This window comes from Apodemus sylvaticus, chromosome 4 (assembly GCF_947179515.1).
Source record: "Apodemus sylvaticus chromosome 4, mApoSyl1.1, whole genome shotgun sequence".
Taxonomy (NCBI): domain Eukaryota; kingdom Metazoa; phylum Chordata; class Mammalia; order Rodentia; family Muridae; genus Apodemus; species Apodemus sylvaticus.
Genome location: NC_067475.1, coordinates 149,044,165 through 149,062,346, shown reverse-complemented (window position 1 = coordinate 149,062,346; position 18,182 = coordinate 149,044,165). Strand labels below are relative to the sequence as shown.

Sequence of the window (18,182 nt, the reverse complement as noted above, 5' to 3'; positions counted from 1 at the left end):
CAATTCACATATCAAATGACTCCCAAGAAGAAGGAAGGAGAGGACTCGGATCCTGAAAAGGCTTGTTCCAGCATTGTAGGGGAATACCAGGACAGAGAAGTAGGAGAGGCTTGATAGGAGAATGGGCAGAGGGAAGAGGGCTTAGGGAACTTATGGGAAGTGGGGAACCGGGAAAGGAAAAATCATTTTGAATGTAAACAAAGAATATTGAAAATAAAATGATTAAAAAAAGAAATATTTTCCATGTAAATTTTCAATTTTACCTGAAAATGTTTATAATTCCACTTTCAATCAACTTAGAATTATTTTTATACCTACAATTTTATCTGTTTAATTTTCCATGATAATCTTCAATTTTAACACGTTTTTCTATATATTTCTTCAATTTTGTCAGAAATATTTTCTGTGAAAAGTTTCAGCTTTATCAGAAAATGTTTATAATTCCACTTTCAATCAACTTATGAATACTTTTATGCCTACCATTACTATATTTATATAAAATTTTCCATTATAATCTTCAATTTTAACACGATTTTCTACATTTTTCTGCAATTTTATCAGAAATATTTTCAACATAAATCTTCAATTCTATCACAAAATTTTCTACTTCCTTTTTCAATTAATTTAGCAATATTTTTATGTCTACCACTTTACCCTTTAATTTTCCATGAAAATTGTCAAAGTTAAGGTGTTTTTCTATATATCTCATCTATTTTATCAGAAATATTTTCCATGTAAATCTTCAGTTTTATCATAAAATGTTTTTACTTTATTTTTCAATAAAAATTTAAAAAAATCATAGCTTTTTTCTATCATTCTATTCCATATTCAAACAGGAAGAAAAATAAAAAAATAATTTATGAATGTAATAAGGTTTGCATTATTTTACAAGGAAGCTATTGGCATTGTATTATAAGAATGTTTTATATAAGAATAAAGCCACTGATAACACGTTGAAGACATATTTTCCTTATTTAGAGTTAGGAAAGTCTACGTGGCTGTCACAAGACTCTCATTCTCTTCCTGCTTATGTCTCCCATCCTTCCAAGTATTACGCACTATATAAAGACACTAAATTAAAAATATATGGTAAAAGTTGGGCGGTTTTTACTTTTATATCTAATGTTAAATTTGGCTAAATGATCTTTTTTAAATTCTTAGCTCAACCTTTTTACCAGTGTTATTGGCACATCACTTAAAAGTAGCCTTGCAAAAAATATTTTTCTGTGTTTTTCCTTTCATGTAAGTTGTAACCGCAGATAGTATACATGTTGTTATAGAGGAATTTAAAATAGAAGTTAACATTTCCTTTCCCTATCTCGCTTTGTCTCTGAATTTATCTCCCATAAGTCATTAATCTCTTGCTTATTTTTACAGAACTTTACAAATGTACAATAAATGCACATAATTCTCTCTCTCTCTCTCTCTCTCTCTCTCTCTCTCTCTCTCTCTCTCTCTCTCTCTCTCTCCTTCCCTGATCTCTATGCTTGGAGTAGAACTCAGGGACTCAAGCTTTTTCTTATTATTCGCTTCACTACTCTGCTCATTTCTGTCAGCCATTCTACTAACCACTAAATCTAAAAGAATGTTTCTCATCAGTACCAGTAAAGCAACCTCAGTGGTGGCTACATAGTACTCTAGTTCTTGATAATTTTCTTCTTCTTTTTTTTTTTCCGAGACAGGTTTCTCTGTGTAGCCCTGGCTGTCCTGGAACTCATTTTGTAGACCAGGCTGGCCTCGAACTCAGAAATCCATCTGCCTCTGCCTCCCAAGTGCTGGGATTAAAGGTGTGCACCACCACTGCCTGGCTGATAATTTTCTTAATGACAATTTACTTAGCCAACCAACTTTTATGGGACCTCATTCTGGTTCACAAATTTCCTCTTTAGCTGCCACAAATAATGTCTCAGTGATCACATTTCTATATAAACACTTTTGTACTCACATAAATGTATCAGTAGGATAAATCTAAAACAACCTCATTGAACCAAACTGTGCATTTTTAAGTTCCTGATATGTATTTACAAGTTCACCTCTATAAAATTTCCAACAAAAGTTTGATGCTCAAATTATAATTTCATGATTTTTTGTTCCTTGCTTTGATTAGCTTGGCATGTCTTTACCCGGGAAATAACTTGAGCTTCCTTTCATTTCTCGACATTGTCAGATGGTTTTCTTTCTAGTGGTTGGTGCTGACATCACCTTTACTTAATTTTAATTGAGCTACTAACATTTCAATATTTTAGAATGCTCATGTCATATTGCAGAAACTAATATTTTATAGGTTAAATAGTTTCTTGGGTTTCCAAGAAGTGTGCTTATGCCACTTTTCATTACATAAACATTTTTGATACACTTATTTGTGTGTGGAGAGGAATGTGCTCATGAATGGCTGTGTGCACATGTGGATGTCATGGGATGACTTTCAGGTCCTCTACCCCATGAGTCCAGGCTGCCACTCTCCGATCGTTAGGGTTGGCTGGCAACTTCTCTTCACTACTTTTTTTTAGAGTCATCTGGACAGTTTATAACTGTTAGTATTTTTCACTGTGGACCTGGAACATTTAAAAATTGAATTATTGTACTTTTAAGAGTCACTGAGAAAGATAATATACAAGTGACTTAAACATTATATGCATATATGTATGTTACCCTTACCACAGTGCTGTAATATGAACAAAGCTTGGCATATCACTTACATTTATTAGAGAATGATATTTCCCACAAATTGGTTGCCCTATAATATGTCAAGATAATAAAGGCTTTTAGCTCTACTGAACTTCAGGAAAACAAAATATGGAAAGGACAGGATTTGTAGTATTGCACTTCAGCTGGTGGTGGTCTAAGACTACAATTCTGGTTGGTTTCTGCTGAAAGAACACCATTGCAGGTCTTTCCAAACTTTACATAGCAACAGGAATGTGGCCCAGAAGACTCGCCTGTTTCCATGAAGAGTCTTTGTGAAAGTATTATAGATCTCTCGTGTGGGTTGTCATCAGTACACACCTTAGTAATTCCAAAGTAAATGGAAAGTAAGAAAAAGCAATAGGAAATCACTAAAAGCACATAGAGAGAACAGACAAGAGAAATCTAAATCTGAAATTAATAATACTCAAGAGTTTTACATACATTTAAAAATAAAGTCAGTGATTTTGGTCATAAGTTATTGTTAACAAAATTCAGTTCCTTTTACTAGAACACTGAGAATCCAAGTCACACTCTAATGGCCTTTGGATAAGAATTCTTCATCATTCTATGTAAGATCACATGTTTTAAATAAAATAGAAGGGATCTTGCATTTTTCTTTTTCCAAATAAGAAAAATAGGATTTGATTTCAAATTCTAACTTTTAAATACTTAGCTTTCATTAAAACATAGATATCCTATGGTAGAGAATAGACTATGGGCTGAAATTAATAGGACAGGGTTTGAGATTAGAATTTCTCTGTTTAAAATCTCTAAAATCTAAAACCATAAGGACCATATATCCCATTCCTGGGCATAGATCCCAAAAGGTTCTATAGTCTACCACAGAATGCTTACTCATTTGTGCTTGTTGCTGCCTATGCACAATAGCCTGGAAATGGAATCAGCCTAGTTGTTCATCAAATGACAAATGGATAATGAACTACAATACAGATGAATAAAAATTTAAAGTTACAGGAAAATGCAATATGATGTGGGGAAGCCCAGGCCTAGAAAGACAAACACATGGTCTCTCACACATGCAGATGATAGATTTTACTTACTATATCTTTTTATTTATGTTGGGATGAGTTTGTGCAGAAGCAAAGAAAGTAGAAAGGGACCCACAAGAATGGGAAGTAAAAACAAAAATAAAATCCAGACACATCGAGAGAGAGTAGTAGGGAGGGTAATGGAGGACACGTGATATGAAAGTGAAAAGGGAGACTCTGGAGTGGAGGGTTTAACCAGGGATGAAGAGGCAGGGAGTTACCGGAGAGGAAGTAGGGAGGGATGTGTCATTCCAAATTAAATACATATAAAAATGACAAAAAGAAGTCTGCCACTTTGTAAAAAGTTTTGAAAACTTTCTTAAAAGGCCTCAGAAATAACCTTTCATGTAGTAACTTTAGTCCAAGGCATAGGTGCAATATCCTCAATTTCACTAAATCTAATGTCTTTGAATCATCTGGGACTCTTGTGACAATGTAGATTATCATTAGCAAGTCTGGTTGAGGTCTCAGAGTTTGCATTTCTTACACATTTTCAGGTGAGGCCCCGGGTGCTAGTTTGTGGGTGTGAGGTGACTAGATGGATTTGTGAGGAATCAAGAAAGGGGGAAGGAAGAGGCAGAAAGAAGGAATGAATGACGCGTACAGATTCAAGACCCTTCTAGAATACACTGAGTGGTCTTGTTTTACCTGCTTCTCAACACATTTCAAATCAATGATTTACATTTTAATATTTTCTTCCTTTTCATTCTTTACTTTTCATTTGCCATTTTCCTTCAGACTAAAAAAAATGGCATTGATGTTTAGCTAACTTCCTAACAGGAGTTAGGAAGGCAAGGAGTCAACTCCAAACAATTTTGTTGTACATAATAGTACAATTTATCCACATGCATTTAAGAGGAAGTTTCACTGTCACATTTATTTTCTAAAATACAGAGATCTGAAAATTCATTGAAGGTTTTCTATACTGCTACTGAAAAGAAACCAAATCACAAATACAACTGTAAGGATGTTGCCACGGTCCTTGTCACTGAAGGGGTGGCAGTCATAGGAGATGTTGAATAAAAGAGTAATTACTATAAACGTGGTGAGGACTAAACAACACAAGCATAGTACACATTTCATGTGGTCAAACAGGAGGGACAAGAGGAATACTGGTTCATAAATGTCTTATCACTGCCTGCTAAGAATATTTTGTAAAAGAGTAATACCACCAATGGCCCTTTGAGAACATGGTTTTTTTTTTTCTTATATAGTTGTGATGTTCTCAGTGGGTGTCATGGGACTATCATTCTCATTGTGACCAAATCCTTCCAAATAATCACACAGTACTAAGGGAAAAAGAGTGTTTTGGTTGTTGTTGGATTGTGTGTGTGTGTAAAAAACAATGTCATCTTATTTTAAATGATCTCTGAGGACATTGACCATAAATTTTAAAAAGTGACAATACATTGGAGTTTCACTTATAAGTCTACAGTTAAACTGGGTAGAAAGGAAGGTGTGCATGATATGCACATTTAATATCTTCTAAGAATATTTTGATATTCTTCTCTTCTTACTTCATTTGTTTCTCAACATAAAGAATCCCTGATTTATATTTCAATCTTTATTTTTTATTTTAAACACGAATTTATATTATTATTCATGTGTATGTGTGTGCCTGTGTAGTCATATGCACATAAGTACAGTGCTCTTGGAACCCAGAAGAGAATGTTGAATACTATGGAGTTACAGGCAGGTGTAAGTAACTTGACAAGGGTTCTGGGAAACAAACTCAGATCCTCTGGAAGATCAATACATGCTATTAACTGTTGAGACATCTCTTTAGACTTCTTGAAAATTTATCTTGTTTTCTTTTCTTTTGCCATTACTCCTTCAGTCAGAAAAATGCAAATATGTCTAATTGTCCTGCTGGTAAGGCTGAAGCATCAGCTTTAAGCCATTTTATTGTGTATAATTGAACAATATACCTAGATGACACCAGAAAGGTAGCTTTGCTATAACATTTATCTTCTAGAATATGGGGATTTTAAAATGCACCGAACACTTTCCATACTTCTATTAAAAAGATGCAACCCACAAACAAAAAGGCAGTGCAATATCTTTTGTGGAGGGTTCAAAAACTGAGACCATGAGAGTATTAAGAGGATGCATTTTGTGGTCATTATTATGGAAGATATGGCAGTCTTAGCTGTGGCAGATGGAGTTGTTATTACAAAAGTAGTGGGGAGACTTTGTGGGCAAACTCCACAGCCAATCCCACAACACCCAAAGGAAGCTCCACTCCTAGGCTCTCTAACAAGTCCAGGATCATAGAATCAGAGGGAAGTAGGACACAACATCTGTTCTAACACCACTTGGAATAACTGGGAATACAGAGAAGCAGGAACCCCACCCTACTAGTGGCTCTGGTTCTTTCTGGTCTGAGCAAGTGCCCTAAGCAGATTTTGGGCACAAACTCCACAGCTAGTACCACAAAACCCAGAGGAAGCGCCATTCCTAGGTGCTCTAACATGCCTAGGTTCCTAGGAGCCCAGGAGCCCAGGAGCCCAGGAGCCCAGGAGCCCAGGAGCCCAGGAGCCCAGGAGCCCAGGAGCCCAGGAGCCCAGTTCCTAGGAGCCCAGGAGCCCAGGAGCCCAGGAGCCCAGGAGCCCAGGAGCCCAGGAGCCTAGGAGCCCAGGAGCCCAGAAGCCCAGGAGGAGCCCAGGAGCCCAGAAGCCCAGGAGGAGCCCAGGAGCCCAGGAGCTTGGTCACACTAGAATTTCAGGGTCCCAGAGGCAGCTTGACTCCCAGGAGCTCTGACACAACCAGGATCCCAGAATCACAGGATCCCAAAATCACAGGATCAAGAGACAGCTGGACTCTGAGGCATTCTGGCACAGTGGAGATCCTAGGAGGGAGAGGTTCCAGTCAGATATACCAAGGGCAGGTAGCACTAAAGATAATCAGATGGCAGGAGGCAAGCATAAGAATATAAGCAATAGAAACCAAGGTTACTTGGCATCATTAGAACCCAATTCTCCCAACATAGCAAGTCCTGGATATACTCTCTCACCAGAAAAGCAAGATTCAGATCTAAAATCACTTCTTGTGATGATGATAGAGAACATTAAGAAGGACATAAATAACTCCCTTAAAGAAATACTGGAGAACACACATAAACAGGTAAAAGCCCTTAAAGAGGAAACACAAAAATCCCTTAAAGAATTACAGGAAAACACAATCAAAGAGGCGAAGGAAATGAACAAAACCATCCAAGATCTAAAACTGGAAATAGAAACAATAAAGACATCACAAAGGGAGACAATCCTGGAGTTAGAAAACCTAGGAAAGAAAACAGGAGTCAAAGATGCAAGCATCACCAACAGAATATAAGAGATAGAAGAGAGAATCTCAGGTGCAGAAGATACCAGAGAAAACACTGACACAATGAAAATGCAAAATGCAAAAAGCTTCTAGCCCAAAACATCCAGGAAGATGACATAATTAGAAGATAAAATCTAAGACTAATTGTTATCAAGAGAGTGAAGAGTCCCAACTTAAAGGGCTAGTAAATATCTTCAACAAAATTACAGAAGAAAATGTCCCTAACCTAAAGAAAGAAATGCACATAAACATACAAGAAGCCCACATAACCCCAAATAGATTGGACCAGAAAAGAAATTCCTCCTGTCACATAATAGTCAAAACACGAAATGCACAAGACAAAGAAAGAGTAGTAAAAGCAGTAAGGGAAAAATGTCAAGTAACATGCAAAAGCAGACCTATCAGAGTTATACTAGACATCTTACCAGAGACTATGAAAGCTAGGAGATTCTGGGCAGATATCATTTAGACTCTAAGAAAACATAAATGTCAGCTCAGGCTACTATACCCAGCAAAACATTCAATTACCATAGATGGAAAAAGCAAGATATTCTATGACCAAACCAAATTTACACAATATCTTTCAACAAATCCAGCTCTACAAAGGATAATAGATGGAAAACTCCAACACAAGAAATAATACTACACCTTAGAAAAAACAAGAAAGGGCTGGGTGTGGTGGCGCACGCCTGTAATCCCAGTACTTGGGAAGCAGAGGCCGGTGGATTTCTGAGTTCGAGGCCAGCCTTGTCTACAGAGTGAGTTCCAGGACAGCCAGGGCTACACAGAGAAACCCTGTCTCTACAAACAAAACAAACAAACAAACAAAAACCCAGAAAATCAAGAAAATAATCTTTCAACAAACCCAAGAGAAGCTAGCCACACAAACACAATTCACTTCTAACCAGAAAAATAACAGGAAGTAACAATCAGTTTTCCTTAGTATCTCTTAATATCAATAGACTCAATTCCCCAATAAAAAGACATAGACCAAAAGACTGGATACATAAACAGAACCCAACATTTTGCTGCATACAGGAAACATTCTTCAGTAACAAAGACAGATACTATCTCAGAGTAAAAACTTGGAAAACAATTTTCCAAGCAAATGCTCCCAAGAAACAAGCTGAAGTAGCCATTCTAATATTGAATAAAATCGACTTTCAACCAAAAGTTTTCAAAAAAGATAAGGAAAAAAGATTAGACACTTGATACTGGTCAAAGGAAAAATCTACTTAGATGAACTCTCAATTCTTAACATCTATGCTCCAAATGCAAGGGTACCCACATTCATAAAAGAAACTTTAATAAAGCTGAAAGCATGCATCACATGCCACACAATAATAGTGGCATACTCCAACATTCCATTCTCAGCAATGGACAGATCATGGAAATAGAAACTAAACAGAAACACAGTGGAACCAACAGAAGTTATGAACCAGATGGATCTATCAGATATTTATATAACATTTTATCCTAAAGCAAAAGAATATACCATCTTCTTAGCACCTCATGGTACCTTCTCCAAAACTGGCCATATAATTGGTCACAAAAGAGTCCTCAAAAGATACACGAAGATTGAAATAATCCCATGCACCCTATCAGATCACCACAGACTAAGGCTGGTCTTAAATTCCAACAAAAACAAATGAAAACACACACAAGCATAAAAGCTGAACAACGCTCTACACAATGATAGCTTGGTCAAGGAAGAAATGAAGAAAGAAATTAGAGACTTTTTAGAACTTAATAAATATGAAGACCCATCATACCAAAACTTATGTGACACAATGAAAGGAGTTGTAAGAGGAAAACTGATAGCTCTAAGTGCCTCCATAAAGAAATTGGAGAGAGCTTACAATACCAGCTTGACAACACAACTGAAAGCTCTAATAAAAAAACACCCAAATACACACAAGAGGAGTTGATGGCAGGAAATAATCAAAATCAGGGCTGAAATCAACCAAATAAGAACCAAAAGAACTATACCAAGAATCAACAAAAACAGGAGCTGGTTCTTTGAGAAAATCAGCAAGATAGATAAACCCTTAGCCAGTCTAACCAAAGGGCACAGAGACAGTATCCAAATTAATAAAATCAGAAATGAAAAGGGAGACATCACAATGGAAATTGTGGAAATAAAAAAAAAAACCCATCAGATCCTACTACAAACGCTTATCCTCAACAAAATTGGAAAATATGGATGAAATGGACCATTTTCTAGACACATAACAGGTGTCAAAGTTAATACAGGATAAGATAAGCAATCTAAACCATCCCATAACCCCTAATGAAATAGAAGCAGTCATTAATAGTCTCCCCCCGCCCCCCCCCAAAAAAACAAAGCCCAGGACCAGTTGCGTTTAGTGGAGAATTCTATCAGACCTTCAAAGAAGAGATAATACCAATACTCTTCAAACTATTCCACAAAATAGAAACACAAGGAACACTACCAAATTTGTTCTATGAAGCTAAAATTTTGCTTATGCCCCAAACCACACAAAGACAAAACAAAGAAAGAGAACTTCAGACCAATTTCCCTTATGAATCCTGATGCAAAACTACTCAATAAAATTCTTGCCAACTGAATCTAAGAACACATCAAAAGATCATTCACCACGATCAACTAGGCTTCATCCCAGGGATGCAGTGATGGTTTAATATATTGAAATCCATCAACATAATCTACTACATAAACAAATTCAAAGAAAAAAAAGCATATGATTATTTCATTAGATGCTGAAAAAGAATTTGACAAAACTCAGCATCCCTTCATCTTAAAAGTCTTGTAAAAATCAGGAATTCAAGGTCCAAACCAAAATATAGTAAAAACAATATACAGCAAACAAGTAGCCAACAGCAAACTAAATGGGGGAAACTTGAAGCAATCCCACTAAAATCACTGACTAGAGAAGGCTGCCCACACTCTCCTTATCAATTCAATATAGTACTCGAAGTCCTAGCCAGAGCAATTATTCAACAGTGAAGTTCAAAGGGACATAAATAGGAAAGGAAGAAGTCAAAATATCATGATTTGCAGATAATATGATTGTATACTTAAGTGACCCCAAAAATTCAACCAGAAAACTCCTAAAGGTGATTAACAACTTTGACACATTGGCTGGATATAAAATTAACTCAAACAAATCAGTAGCCTCCCTCCACTCAAAGGATAAACAGGCTGGAATGAAATTAGGGAAATGACACCCTTCACAATAGTCACAAACTATACAAAATACCTTGGTGTGACTCTAACCAAACAAGTGAAAGAGCCATATGACAAGAACTTCAAGAGCAACTAGACAACATAAGGAGGTCACAGGGATACAAATTATGACTATTTGCAGATGACATGATAGTATACTTAAGTGACCCAAAAAACTCCACCAGAGAACTCCTACAGCTGATAAACAGCTTCAGCAAAGTGGCAGGTTATAAAATCAACTCAAGCAAATCAGTTGCCTTCCTATACTCAAAGGATAAGCAGGCTGAGAAAGAAGTTAGGGAAATGATACCCTTCACAATAGCCACAAACAATATAAAGTATCTTGGTGTGACTCTAACCAAACAAGTGAAAGATCTGCATGACAAGAACTTCAAGTCTCTGAAGAAGGAAATTGAAGAAGACCTCAGAAAATGGAAAAATCTTCCATACTCGTGGATTGGCAGGATTAACATAGTTAAAATGGCCATCTTGCCAAAAGCAATAGACAGATCCAAACAAAAGCCAAAAGCAAAATACAGATTGACAAACTCAATATCCATCAAAATCCCAACTCAGTTCTTCATAGAGTTAGAAAGAGCAATTCTCTAATTCATCTAGAATAACAAAAAAGCCAGGATAGCTAAAACTATCCTCAACAACAAAAGAAATTCTGGGGGAATCAGTATCCCAGACCTCAAGCAATACTATAGAGCAGTAGTGTTAAAAACTACATGGTATTGGCAGAGTGACAGGCAGGCAGATCAATGGAATAGGATTGAAGATCCAGAAATCAACCCACACACCTATGGCCACTTGATCTTCGACAAAGGAGCTGAAAACATCCAGTGGAAAAAAGATAGTCTTTTTAACAAATGGTGCTGGTTCAACTGGAGGTCAGCATGCAGAAGAATGCGAATTGACCCATCCTTATCTCCTGGTACTAAGCTCAACTCCAAGTGAATCAAGAACCTCCAGGTAAAGCCAGACACACTGAAACTAAAAGAAAAGAAACTGGGGAAGACCCTTGAGGATATCGGTACACCGGGAAAGTTCCTGAACAGAACACCATTAGCTTATGCTCCAAGATCAAGAATTGACAAATGGGACCTCATAAAATTCCAAAGTTTCTGTAAGTCAAAGGACACCATCAAAAGGACAAATTGGCAACCAACAAATTGGGACAAGATCTTTACCAACCCTAGATCTGACAGAGGGCTAATATCCAATATATACAAAGAACTCAAGAAGTTAGACTCCAGAAAACCAAATAACCCTATTAAAAATGGGGTACAGAGCTAAACAAAGAATTTTCACCCGAAGAACTTTGGATGGCTGAGAAGCATCTTAAAAAATGTTCAACATCATCAGTCATTAGGGAAATGCAAATCAAAACAACCCTGAGATTTCACCTCACACCAGTCAGAATGGATAAGATTAAAATCTCAGGAGACAGCAGGTGTTAGCGAGGATGTGGAGAAAGAGGAACACTGCTGGTGGGGTTGCAAGTTGGTACAACCACTCTGGAAATCAGTCTGGCTGTTCCTCAGAAAACTGGGCACATCACTTCCAGAGGACACTGCTATAACACTCCTGGTGATATACTCAGTGGATTCCCCAGCATGTAATAGGATACATGCTCCACTATATACATAGCAGCCCTATTTATAATATCCAGAAGCTGGAAAGAACCCAGATGTCCCTCAACGTAGGAATGGATACAAAAATGTGGTATATATACACAATGGAGTACTATTCAGCCATTAGAAACAATGAATTTATGAAATTTTTAGACAAATACATGGTGCTAGAGAATATCATACTAAGTGAGGTAAGCTAGTCTCAAAATATCAATCATGGTATGCACTCCCTGATAAGCGGATATTAGCCTAGAAACTTGGAATAGCCAAGACATAGTCTACATATCAAATGATGTCCAAGAAGAACAGAGGAGTGGCCCCTGGTTCTGGAAAGGCTCAGTGCAACAGTGTAGGGCAATACCAGAACAGAGACGTGGGAAGGGGTAGATGGGGGAACAGGGGGAGGGAAGAGGGTTTATGAGAAGGTTCCATCTTGCTGAAAGCAATATACAGATTCAATGCAATCCCCATCAAAATTCCAACTCAATTCTTCATAGAGCTAGAAAGAGTAATTTGAAAATTCATTTGGAATAACAATAACCCCAGGATAGCAAAAACTATTCTCAACAATAAAAGAACTTCTGGGGGAATCACCATCCCTGACCTCAAGTTGTATTAGAGAGCAATAGTGATAAAAACTATATAGTACTGGCACAGAGACAGGTAGGAAGATCAATGGAATAGGATTGAAGACCCAGAAATGAACCCACATACCTAAGATCTCTTGATCTTGACAAAGGAGCTAAAACCATCCAGTAGAAAAAAGACAGCATTTTTGACAGATGATGCTGGTTCAACTGGTAGCCAGCATGTAGAAAACTGCAAATCAACCCATTCTTATGTCCTTGTACAAAGTTCAAGTCCAAGTAGGTTAAGGACCTCCACATATAACCAGATACACTGAAACTTATAAAGGAGAAAGTGGGGAAGAACCTAGAACACCTGGGCACACAGGAAAATTCCCTGAACAGAACACCAATGGCTTATGCTCTAAGACCAAGAATTGACAAATGGGACCTCATAAAATTGAGAAGCTACTGTAAGGCAAGGGACACTGTCAATAGGACAAAATGGCAACCAACAGACTGGGAAAAGATCTTTACCATCTCCACAGGCCACAGAGGGCTAATATCCAATATATACAATGAACTCAAGAAGTTAGACTCCAGAGAATCAAATTAACCTATTAAAAAAGGGGTACATCGCTAAACAAAGAATTTTCAAATGAGGAATATCAAATGGCTGAGAAACACCTATAGAAATGTTCAGCATCCTTAGTTGTCAGGAAAATGTAAATCAAGATAACCCTGAGCTTCTACCTCACACCAGTCAGAATGGCTAAGATCAAATCTCAGGTGACAGCAGGTGCTGGCAAGGATGTGGAGAAAGAGCACTCCTCCATTGCTGGCAGGATTGCAAGCTGGTACAACCACTCTGGAAATCAGTTTGGTGGTTCCTCAGAACATTGGAAATAGCACTACCCGAGGACTCAGGTATACCACTCTTGGGCATGGCACACAAGATGCTCCAGCTTGTAATAAGAATATATGCTCCACTATGTTCATAGCAACTTATTTTTATAATAGCCAGAAGATGGAAAGTACCCAGATGTCCATGTCCAGAGGAATGGATACAAAAAAATATACATTTCCACAATGGAGTACTACTCAGTTATTAAAAACAATGAATTCATGAAATTCTTAAGGAGATGGATAGAACTCGAAAATACCATCCTGAGTGAGGTAACCCAACCATAAAGGAACACACATGGTATGTACTCACTTATAAGTGAATATTAGCCTAAAATTCCCAAATACCCAAGGTACAATTCTTAGACTACATGAAGCTCAAGAAGGAAGACCAAAGGGTGGGTGCTTCAGTTCTCCTGAGAAGTGGAACAAAATACTCGCAGGAGCAAATATGGAGATAAATTGTAGAGAAGAAACTGAAGGAAAGGCCATCCAGAGACTGTCTCATCTGGGGATTCATCCCATATACAGTAACCAAACACCACCACTATTGTGGATGCCAAGAAATGCTTGCTGAAAGGAGCCTGATATGACTGTCTCCTGAGAGGCCCTGAGCCTGATGCTCACAGCCTGTTGGACTGAGCCTCAGGGCCTCTCAGGCCAATCCAGATCAATGTCCTTTACAGTGAAGCACATATATTCACCAAGGGCCAAATATAAGGAGCCAAATGGGTTTGCAACCCCATAGGAAGAATAACAATATCAACCAACCAGATACCCCAGAGTTCCTAGGGACTAAGCCATCAACCAAGGAGTACACAAGGATCCAGTTGCACATGTAGCAGAGGATTGCCTTGTCAGGTATCAAGGGGAGGAGAGGCCCTTGGTTTTATGAAGGTGATTATTATATGATTATTGGTTTGCTTCATTGTGGGACTTAAAATCAGCTTTTTAATTTGGATTTAAATTAAAAAAAATAATTGAGTAGCTAGCTTGGGAAATTCTTAGACATTTACAAGATAACACCGAGCAGGAAAGAGACTAGATTCAGTGATAGGCACGAGATAAAGAGACAGGAGTTTGCACCAGTCAGCCAAACATGTCAATATGAGCAAGATTAGATGTCTGCTCATAGTACAGTTTGGAAGTAAAACAGAGCACCTCTTGGCTGTTTTCTTGAAAAGTTCACAGTGAGAGTGTAGAGGGGAGTCACGGGTGGACAGCAGCTAAACTGTGCTACATATTTCTTCTCAGCCAAACATTTCACCCTGGCCCTTGTATATAGTAGATTAGCATGTATTTTATACTGTCCCTCTAACATAAGACAGATATCAGGTATTGTTGTTTGTAGTAGCAACACAGTGATGAGACCCAGCAGCACAAATGCACATGAACACATAAATACAGTTTGACTCCAAACTGGAAAAACAAAGTGAGAAACCTGAGTGATTCACAAATTAAATTTGAAGCATGATTCCGAGTAAGACAGAGCCACAGCAACAGTGACAGAATGACATTCTAGAATCTAGTCTAGGTTTTTAAAACGGCAAGTCTTCCCCAGGCTGAGACAATCCACTGGCTTGGGAGATCATGAGGCAGTCACTCAGCTTAAAGACAAAGGGAGCAGAACTAGAGATCAAGACACCTTGAAGGGACGGACCCAAGAACAGTGTCTTTAGAAGAACATTGGTCTAAGTGTATTGCAGACTTGAAACTGACAGGAAACTTTAGCTAATGGTGACACCTCCATATTCGGGGTGTCTCCCTGGACAGTAAACTCACATAACAGGAACTGCCATTCATAACTTAGGGATGAATATTTACAACTATCACTAGAAAACTGAATGCTTATCCAGAGAAGATAAATCGTAGCAGAGCTGGGCAGTTTCGTGGACTCCAAATATGGCCTGCCTAATGGGGCAATTCACACCAGGCTCCCTTTTTAAATCAGTAGCTAAAACATGAAAAGCATCAGGCTCTGCCCACATTTTCCTGCCCGTTTGCTTTTCGAGACAGAGACAGAATACTTGCGATATGCTATATACTAAAGATTGGTCTCCAACTCCTGATTCTTCTGCCTGCGTGTTTTGAGAGCTGGAATGACAGGTGTCTGATACCAAGCCTTGCTTAGGAGAATTTATAACAAAAGAGACCTTTAGAGCAGAGAAGTAGGTTAAGAGTTGCTGAAAAGCAACCTTTCATAGCACCGGGCTAGATCAGAGGAAGTCACCATTCTTGACGTCCTTTGCCTCCCAGCTGAGGTAGGGTGATGGACAGGACACAGAAAGCCAACACAATCAGAAGAACTTGAGGAGAGATTGATCAAATGGGACATTTATAGCCAGGGAAACTCTATGGCAGGCATGACAACCTGTTTTGTTTTGTTTGTTTTATTTGCTTGTTTTAAACCTCAGGAAATGGGAAGAAAACTAACAACGTAGCCCTAGGAGCCTCCCCAATGGCATCTACTAGGAGAATCATTTTGGGGCTGAAGCACCTTCAAAAGGTGATATCAATTGCTCATGGAGGTTATAAATAGCAAAGCGGGTGGGGGTTTGACTTCTTCCGGGTTGGTTACTTTCTCTTCCTGGAATTCAACCAAACTAGGTTAGCTTCCTGAATATAATGGGGAACCGGGCAGGGATAGAGATGGATATAGAGGAGGGGTCGGGGAGGCGGGAGTGTGTCGGTGTCCATTGTGGGACGTTGATACTCAATGAGGGCGAAGCAAACAAGACCTCAATATCCAGATCTCCGATGCTTGTCTAAAGACACCAAAGGAGGCCTTGCGGAGGAGTGACTGAAGTCTGAAGACCACAGCTGGCCGGCTGTTGAGACAGAGAACTGAAAAATGGGATGGTAGATGAGGAGGAGTGGAGAGTCCCAAACCAGCTTCTTCCCTAAAATCTCACCTCAACAGCAAATGTTCAGAGGTGAGGCGGAGGCTGAGACAGCAGGAGTTAGTTAGTGCCTGTGCTTCTTGTTATTTAAATGACATAAAGGACTTTGGGGAATAACTCAGAGTGCCTAACTTTGTCCCATGCACTTTCAGGGTCTGATGCCAAGGACCACACTGGCAGTGGGCTGGGAGCTTCCCTAGCAGAGAGCTTGAGAAAGGAAAAGCTTGTCTGGGAAGCAGAGGAGGCTTCCCGTTATGGAAAAGCTGCCTAACTTTCAAATGAGTCCTGTGTCCACACAAGCTTCAAGTCACAGTTTAGACTCACGTGGGTGGAGGAGAATATTTGCTGGCTTGCTTCATGAACAATTAAAATTTAGAGTAAACTGCAAAGAAGCTTACTACACTCCTGAAGCCCCTCATCTGCTATGGGGATGGTGATGTAGGGAGCTCACTCCCGGACAGCCTGTTGGAGCCCCTGGATCAAGTCAGCTCCTTCCCCAGCATCTTCCCCAGCACATCTGCCGCGACTCACCCGTGCACGGTGCTCAGCTCCGGGCTTCTTTCACGCCTCCTGGCCGCTCCCCATCCACAGCACTGGCGCTGGAGAGGCTGTGTGTGTCTTGTCTGGTCTCTGTGACTCCCTGCTGCCTGGGATTCAGGCTGCTTGCAGCTGTAATCCTAGCGGAGACAGCTCCAATTTATACAGCAAAGGGTGTCGCTGTTCCTTGGGATCCGAGGCGGCCTTGCCTTCCCTAGTCGCCCCGCCTTAGAGACCCTCCTGACCCCTCCCTTGACGGATTCTGACTAAGGCAAGGAGAACTCCAATGCACTGCAGTGTCACCTGCCGGATGCAGGCTCACTTGGGCGAGGAAACCTGCATCTCCTAGAGAGGGTCTTGAAGGAGGAGGGATCTGTGTGGGATCAAACAACGCTATTCACTTTGGAGAGAAACATTCCTTTTTTCCCTTTTTGTTTGCTCATTTCTTCCTTCACCAGTTCCCTCCCCTTTATTTCTAAATTAAAAACACTTTTAAGGAGGAATTAAGGACTTCCTTGTATTTATAATACTAAATCAAAATTTGACAGTGAAGTTGTGGATCATAGATGCATTGGTTAATTACGGGATTGCATAGAGTAAAAGGGTAGATTTTCATCTATTTTTAAAATACTCCTTGAATTTCATTTATTAAAACTATTCTTATTAAAGTATTGGAAAGTCAGTAATGACACATAAGCACCCTTGGTCTCTTGACCTGTATCCAACTTTGTAGTTAGGAAAACAAAAAGGAATTTTAAAAAGTCTACAGACAAAAAAGGAACTCAAGCCTTTTGTATTTGTAGTTGACATGGTTTTGTGTTTAGAAAACCCTACGGTATCGGCCAAACTATTCGAGCTAATAAGGAGTTTATTTGAAAGATGTTTGCCAGGCTTCTTTGTATTTGGCGCTGTGCTAAGCCCGAGACAGCAGGAAGGGTGGGCTGCAGGAGGAGCCCCGAAATTCCAGAATAATCTCCTCAGAGGTTTGTGGAAGGAGAGGAGAAATACCGTCCAACTCTTGTGCCTTACCCCAGACGTTCACTTAGCTGTTTCCAGTTAGAAAGTGAGCAAGGGTCAAAACCCTGAGGCAGTGCCTGAAGACAGGGACGATGCTGGAGGTTTTCATCTGGTAAAATGGACGCAATGTAGACCATTAATCCCACCCCTTCACGCACTTTCAGGTTAATTTGAGAAGTGATTATAGTTTCCCAGAGGGTTGGTGATATGTCCCAGAAGAAAGGGGTTTGTTTTTAAGGAGTAGATCCAAGAAATCAATGGATTTCTCATTATTGCGATCAACTGACTATAGGATAATATTGCTTGAACTCTGGATTTCTTTAGTAATTCAGGTTACCAGAAATAGCATAAATAGG

At 39.1% G+C, this 18,182-nt stretch overlaps 1 protein-coding gene across 1 annotated transcript in view; it reads right to left on the bottom strand.

Annotated features, from left to right (window-relative positions):
- The window catches only part of Agtr1 (angiotensin II receptor type 1), a 91,560-nt gene extending 74,365 nt beyond the window's left edge, over positions 1-17,195 (bottom strand). The window contains exon 1 of the mRNA XM_052180741.1: positions 16,804-17,195. The gene's annotated coding sequence lies outside the window, so the exon portion shown is untranslated. The remainder of the gene's footprint in view (positions 1-16,803) is intronic.
- Positions 17,196-18,182: the final 987 nt, after the last annotated feature.